We start from the raw sequence: 8,458 nt of genomic DNA on the forward strand, positions 1-8,458 counted from the left end.
AAACAAGCGTGACGTTGATTAATTCACCTCTTACAGTTTTTCTGTATAAAAAAATTAAGATTTTTGTTGGATATTGTTGCATAATTATGTGACAGAAATTAATTATTTTTATGGTTTTAAAATTTAGAAGTAGATTCTAAATTGCAGTTCTATTCTATTTTTTATATTTTTATGTGTTTAGGTGCATTTTTAAGGTAGCACTGGTATTTGACTGGGCATGTGCTCACATTAAACAGCTTTTAGTTAGCACATATATGACATTACACAACATTATATGTTTATTTCAAGAGAGTTTAATATGCATCAGTATTCATCTTTGAGAATGGAAACCAACCTGTTTGTTCCTCAGTATCTTCTTGTTTGACTTCCATTGCTTCTTCAATCCTCATGTCTTCACTCTCCTCTTTAATAAACTCCATAACAGTATTTCACATGGATCTCAGGTGCTTCATCAGGTGTTTTCTGTGTTTTCACACATTATCATGATTAAGATGCTAATAAAATCGGACAGAAATAAAACCGAAACTAAATTTCTTAATCAGCTCATTAGTTCAGTAGTCAACAGTGACGAGTTGTCTTAAATGGCCTGATTAGCCACAAAACTTAACTGTAAATTAATAAAAGAACAAAATTTACACATGCACTTCATATTTGATTGTGATTTATATTTGTATATATTTAATGATCATGTTTGTGTTGTTGTTGCCTTTACACTGTTCTGACCAACAGCGATTAGATTGAAGCGGTGATTCGAACGCTTCGATTCAGTGAATCATTTAGCGAAGCAATTGATTCAATTGACTCGGAGTTCCGAAAAGATCTATTTCTCCCAACATTGCTTGCCAGTGATAGAGTTTGCATTTACAATACACTGATTGATGATATTGGGAACGAAATATGACGCACCTTTTCTGTTGCTCATGTGCGGACAGGCTTTACTCATAAAAATAACGTTTGTAATGTTAGATAACGCACTACCATGTTAACTAAATAACGCACTTACTTTGCGGTAAAAGGTGTTTTAATGAATTGTAACGATTTAAGCTCTTTAGATGTTTTAAAACACCCCACCTTTTCCCAACCTGATCACAACAGATGCAGAAGAGCGGCGATGACTTATGACGTCACATCGTCACCCAAAATAAAAGTACATTTCACACGCTGCTGTCTAAAATTACACAGGTGAAGAGACATTATGCACAGATTGGAAACACACATATACACATATAATAAAACATATATAGAATGTATTCTTATTTTAAATCTCGGTGGGAAAACATTTTACCCCCCCCCCCCCCCCCCCTAAACCTGATATATAATTGATATAATTGTAATTATATATAATTGATATAATTAAGCAAAGTATTTATGGCATAAATGATAACTAAACTAATAATTTAAATAGTCTTTAAAAACCGTTTTACTTAAGATGCCTTCAATGATGCTACCTAAGATAAGCATAACCAGTGCTAACAATTAGATTAAAAAAAGAAAGATAAAGCATAGGAAAAATCAGGTGTAGCTAAAGAATAAAAATCACATATATATATATATATATATATATATATATATATATATATATATATATATATATATATATATATATATATATATATGTATATATTGTTGTTTGCACGAACTCTGAGGTTGACACTCCAGTAAAGAAAAGTCCACCCAGGTTTTTAATACATGTGACATGCATAAAATTGGCTATTTTCCTATATTATATGTACATATATGCATAATATATAAAATACACAGCTTTATGTATCTACAAAGACTGATTCCATTCTTCTACTTGTCTGTTTTACTGTCTTCAGAAATAAACGTTTCGTTCTCTCTCAATTTCCTTCAACTTTTTTTATCTCAAACTCTCCGCTCCTCTTCATTAAGTCTCCTCCATATACCACTGGCTCATTTAACCACCTGACCCATAGAGCCTTTAGTAGTGCTGCTCCTCGCCATTTGAAATTCTTTCCCAGCTTACATCTGTAATTCAGACCCATTATCCAAATTCAAAACTAATCTCAAAACTATGAACATGATCTTTTTTGTCCTCCTAAATGTGGCAACTAGAGGACATATCTGGCTCACACATTTTTTAAGAAATTCATTTTCCCAGTAACTCTGTTAGTTCTTTCCGATGTCTGATCTTGGATGCCTGAAATAGCTGCTGCCTAGAGCCATTGCAAATATACAGTACAGACCAAAAGTTTGGACACACCTTCTCATTCAAAGAATTTTCTTTATTTTTATGACTATGAAAATTGTAGATTCACACTGAAGGCATCAAGGGCTATTTGACCAAGAAGGAGAGTGATGGGGTGCTGCGCCAGATGACCTGGCCCCACAGTCACCGGACCTGAACCCAATCGAGATGGTTTAGGGGTGAGCTGGACCGCAGACAGAAGGCAAAAGGGCCAACAAGTGCTAAGCATCTGTCGGGGAACTCCTTCAAGACTGTTGGAAGACCATTTCAGGTGACTACCTCTTGAAGATCATCAAGAAAATGCCAAGAGTGTGCAAAGCAGTAATCAAAGCAAAAGGTGGCTACTTTGAAGAACCTGCAATATGACATATTTTCAGTTGTTTCACACTTTTTTGTTGTGTATATAATTCCACATGTGTTAATTCATAGTTTTGATGCCTTCAGTGTGAATCTACACTTTTCATAGTCATGAAAATAAAGGAAACTCTTTGAATGAGAAGGTGTGTCCAAACTTTTGGTCTGTACTGTACATGTTGAGTGAACAGACTTTCCTTGAATGGGACTAGTTTAAACTACGCTTCAAAGTCAAATGAATCAACAAACACTTGAAAGCGTTTCGAATGTATAAGGAGCCGTCAGCTCTGCTCTTTATAGCTCTCATGAATGTTACAAAGCGATCAATCTGCACAGTGCAAATAGCCAAAATCTGGATATTTTAGGCAATATTAAAATCCTGTCTGGGACGTGTCCCGTATGATGGCGCATATGGCCACCCTAGCTAAAGAGTAGTGCTCATTGCCTGTTGTCAACACGTGCACATATTTGCATCACTTTGATCGTTCCCTCTCAATCTCACCTTCTCACACGCAGCCCCACGATTGGTCGATTATGTACAATACCTGCATATGTTATTGGTCAAACTGCTCTGGATGTTCTAGGCATTATTAAAATCCTAAAATGTCTGCTGTTTTAACTGAAAGAAACTTGCTTGACTGATCTTAAAATGTAGTTTCCATCACCCTTCTTTTATGCGAATGTTGAAATTATCGCATCATAATCGAGTGGTAGTAAGCTGAATTTCGAATAAAATGCCTTAATGCCTTATGCCTTCATTCACAAAAAAGTTTTAACGCTCGTTTGTGGTGATTTTTTACTTGGGTGAAAAAGTGTTAATGCGAGATGGAAATGCATTAAAAAGTTAAGTCACCTTTATTTATATAGCGCTTTAAACAAACAAGATTGTGTCAAAGCAACTGAACAACATTAATTAGGAAAACAGTGCAACAGTAATACAACTTTGGATGGAAACCCGCCTAGAGCATTGTTTTGTCTCAAGATGCACACAATTAATGTTCTTTTTTTTAAGGGCATATTTATTAAAGATACTTAAATATCCTAATGGTGTCCAAACTTCATTAGATGACAACTGCTCAAAACATTTATAGACACAGATGCCAGAATCTCAGTCATATCCCTGTCCATACAAAGATAGCAAAACCATTCAAACACCATGCCACCAGTTACGAGAAAAATAACTTGTGTAGGAACCAAAGCTACTAAATGTAGTGGAGAAAAAAAAAATACGAACTTTGCCTCGTGTAATGAAGTACAAGTATAAAATATCTTTAAATATATTAAAATTACTCAAATTTACAGTAGCAAATAAATATACACATGATGACTTGCAAATGCTCATTCAATATTGTACATGCAGAAACATTCAGGAAAGTGCAAACGTACTTTGTATTTAGCATTTGGGAATTTTTAATTCTTAGAAAGTAAATCTGATTATGTATTTAATGACATATTATATACTGTTTGCGGTGAACATGATTTAACAAGGTATACTTGTATATACAAGTGCTCTAAACAATTAGTGTCATAGAGGTAGAGTATTGCTAAACATAATATTGCACAGAGTTTTTATTGCACAGTGGGGGAAAATGGGCCATATGAACTATTCATTGCCTGGGGTAAATAGCTTTTCTTATGGCTGTTAAAGTGTTCAATGTTCTGAACTGCCATCCAGACAACATAAGTTCAACGATGTTGTGAGGAATTCCTAGCGCTTTTCTAAGCTCTCTTTACTTCAGTCCGAATGTATACAGTTCCGGGCAGCACCAGTACTTCCCCCAGCAGCCCAAAGTGGCCTTTCTGAAGTCTGATTTGACAGCTGAGCGAATCCAGACTGTTATAGAAGGGCAGAAGCCAGACTCGATGACAGCTGTGTAGAACTGCATCAACAGGTTGAAATTCCTGGTGAAGGAAGTATAACCTCTGCTGGGCAACTGAGTCAAATGTGATTGCTCCACTTCAAGTTCAGAGAGTGGTGTTCAGAATAGCTTTTCAAACACTGTCTAGTGTTTTATTTTCCTGTCATAGCTTATGCAGTTGTTACTAATATTTCATAAATACACATTCTGCAACTATTTTTAGTGCCACAATTAAAGCTTTTAAACATAAGATGGCAACTAACTTCTTTAGCTTATATCCTTTTTTTACATTTGTATTTTAATTAAATTGTGGAATTTTCAAAAAAGAATAATAATAATAATTGTGGTGATTCTGACGTATTAAACTGATTTGAATATATACAAGTTAAACCTTTAAACATTTACAATATTTTTCTGGTCCATTTTAAACCTCTGAGCCATTTAAAACATTTTCACACAAAGAACATAAAGCAGTCCTTCTTTAAAACCAGGTGAAAAAAGTGCACTTCCATAATGTACTTAAGGTGCTATGTTTACACAAAAATTTGTTCATTATATACACTAAAAACTAATCTTAAATACTTAAGATAAATGTACTCAACTGTGCTATTTTGAGAAACTATTAATATGAACTAAAACGTGCTTTTAACATACTATCGTTCTATTAAAAAAATTTAGTTACCACATGTAGTACACTTGAACCCAACTATCATTCACAAGTGCACTTTAAGTACATTATGGAAGTGCACTTTTTTCACTTGGGGAGTGAAGGTGCAGGTGAGTTTTGAAACTGTTTTGTAAAATTGAGGAATACTACAATTTCTTTCAAGAATGAGTTTTGCAAATGTCGTTTCAGGTCTGTGTGATATGTGAAACACTTTCCACACTGAAGACATGTGATGGGCTTCTCTCCAGTGTGAAGCCTCGTGTGAATGTTAAGATTTTCCTTTATTTTGTGAAACTCTTTCCACACTGAGGGCATGTGTAAGGCCTCTCTCCAGTGTGAACTCTTAAATGAATCTCAAGGATTGCTTTGTTTGTGCAAGTTTTTCCACAGTGATGGCACATGAAAGGCTTCTCTCCAATGTGAGCTGTTACATGATTTCTAAGGTGGTTCCTGTCAGGTAAACTCTTTCCACACTGATGACATATACAACTGTTCTCTCTTGAGTGAATCCTCATGTGGCAGTTAAGGTTTTCTTTACATCTGAAGCTCTTTCCACACTGACCACATATGAACGGCTTCTCTCCAGTGTGAATTCGCATGTGAGTCTTAAGACTTTCTTTTCGTGAGAAGCTCTTCTCACACAGTCCACAGATGTAAGGACTCTCTCCAGTGTGACCTCTCATGTGGGTATTAAGGTTTCCTTTATGTGTAAAACTCTGTCCACACTGAGTGCAAGTATAAGGTTTATCACCAGTGTGAACCCTCATGTGGACTTTAAGGTTTTGTTTTTGAGTGAAACTCTTTCCACACTGTTGGCAGGTGAAAGGCTTTTCTCCATTGTGAATTCTCATGTGGACATCAAGGTTTTTGTTTTTGACTGAAAGTCTTTCCAACAATGACAGCATGTGAAATAACTGGTAGATTCAGTCTTTTGAGCTCTTTTTTGTGGGGAAGTCTTTTCATTTTGTGTGGATTTTTCTCCAGTTATAAAATCCTGATCTCTGTCATACTGATTCTCTTCCATTTTATTCAGTTCTTGGCTTTCCTTTTTCAAAGCCATTGGGTCTGAATTGAAAAAAAAAGACAATAAAATACAAGTTAACACCAGATAATGACACAAAGCAACAGACATCAAAATAATAATCAAACCACATGCATTCATGCAAGATCCTATACAACATCCAGCAATCTCAGAACCTCTTCTCAATGTTAACTCTTCACTTTCTTAAAGACACAAAAAAATAAAAATAAAAAATAAAACCTGGCAGCTATCAAACCCCTTATCACTGGACCCTGAAAAATTGTTTTATTATAGACAAATCCCATATCTACCAGATATGTCTAAAAATAGGAAAAAGTTAATACTCTCAACTATGTTTCAGTTTTGTAGTTTAGTTTTCATTTAGAAATTAAGCCCCATTGTAGCAGAAATACTGTGCTTAAAAATAATTATCTTAAGTTTGCACAATTAATCAAATTTCTAATCGTGATTGCAGTTACAGATGCCACAATTATGTAACTGTTCAAAGTCTCAATTACAAAAAATAAATAAATAATCTCACTTGCATTATTCTGCATGCTTAAGTCGTGTGCGTGTTTTTTTATTTCTAGAGGTTATCTTATGCCGCGTTTACACCAAAATAACCGGAACATTTGTACCAGGAACTATTTTCCCCCCAGACCTGTTGCTTTCTGCATTTCCACCATGGTCTAAAGTACCGGGAAGATTAGGCAAATAGACTGGTGACGTAGGTTTGCGCGCGTTTCTCAATACTGTAGTACGCGTTTTTGGAGATGCATCCTCCGGTAGTTCAGACTTTGCTCATTCGACTCAGGAGTGTGATGTCCACGACAATGCAAATCCGGTAATTCTGCAAACAACAGCGTACTTGATAACCTCGGTCAGCGCGCCTTGACTACTGCAGTTTTCCTCACTGTATATTTACAATAAAACAAAATATGATATCAAGTACCACTGCCTTCTTTCGTTTTCATTTAAACATAATAACAGCTGTAGAAATGTACTTAGTTCAGGGATACTTGTTATATATATATACAGCCATTACAATGAAACAAAATATTATATAAATTGGACTTTTTATTTTAATTTTAACATATAGATAAATTGAATACAGACCAAAGATACAGGCCTGTTAGATTTACCCAAATCGAATTATATTTTATGTTTAACCACTAAAAAGACATCAGAGCCAGTGACACATATCAGAAGGACTAACCGAGGTGAGGCTGCTCTCGGCGGATACATGAAGGACTGAGCTACCGCTGATCACGTGAAGCTCACCGTCTCCGAGATCGGCGAAACACATTTTTAAATAGGCGCTGTCTTTATAAAGAAACCATAGATTTGAGTTTTAAACAACTACATTCTCACCTGAAAAACTTTTAAAATTACAATTTCATGATACAATAACAGTAATATTTTGAAAATGATCCGACATAAATGGTGGTTGAAATCACTGCTGTGTGAACTCAACCAATCAGGATGTTTAGCGCTCAAGTCCCGCCCCCGAAAGTTCCGGGACTTTAAAAAAGTACTACCTCGCCAGCAGAGACTTTCTGAGGGACATTTTTTTACCTGGAACCTAGTTCCTGGTTCTTCCAGTGGAAACACACAGAGTACTGGCCTAAAGTTACTAGTTCCTGGGTAAAGTTCCTGCAGTGGAAACGCGGCTTTGAGGTTTTTTTCAACACTGTTAAAATACTTAATGTAAAATACCTATACCTATAACGACACTACTTTGTTTAACCTTCCAAAAGAGGATATAACTAGAAATCAGTGGTTAATTTGTATCTACAGCACTGTTCCAGAACAGTTCAACCCAAATATTTGAGTGTGTGCAGCACATTTTATGAAAGACTGTTTCCTGATCCTGGGAAAGAAGTATAAAATTCCGGCTGTTCTGACTCACAGTCTAAGTACATTTACATACAGTAAACGAGGTCTGCGACGGGAGAGAGGGTGAAGAGGTCAGCGGTGGTAAGTGGGTTAAGTGAGAGACAAGTAACACATGCTTCTCATTTCAGTGATGGGCGTGGGGAAGCAGTATTTAAGCCAGCCGCTATCCAGAAACGAGAGAGAGACCTGAGGACACGTGGGAGGAAGCAGCAGTCGGAACGAGAGAAGCCAAGAGTATCAATGTCAATGTTGAGTTTGTTTTCTTTTCCTTTTTGATTTTGAGTAAATAAAGTTCCCACGAGTCTCAGTACGCTGACCCTGGTCTCCTTCCTTCTCTGCCATACGAACAATGTTACACTGGTGCCGAAACCCGGGATGGAAGGAGAACGACGCCACCATGCAAACCCTATCAGGAATCAGTATCATCGGCAATGCCGTTTGCGGAGCTCATT

At 36.1% G+C, this 8,458-nt stretch overlaps 1 pseudogene; it reads right to left on the minus strand.

Moving 5' to 3' along the window:
- Window positions 1-5,176: 5,176 nt before the first annotated feature.
- On the minus strand, window positions 5,177-6,200 carry LOC113056475 (gastrula zinc finger protein XlCGF8.2DB-like; annotated as a pseudogene).
- Between the last annotated feature and the right edge of the window lie 2,258 nt (window positions 6,201-8,458).

This window comes from Carassius auratus, chromosome 37 (genome assembly GCF_003368295.1).
Source record: "Carassius auratus strain Wakin chromosome 37, ASM336829v1, whole genome shotgun sequence".
Classification (NCBI taxonomy): Eukaryota; Metazoa; Chordata; class Actinopteri; order Cypriniformes; family Cyprinidae; genus Carassius; species Carassius auratus.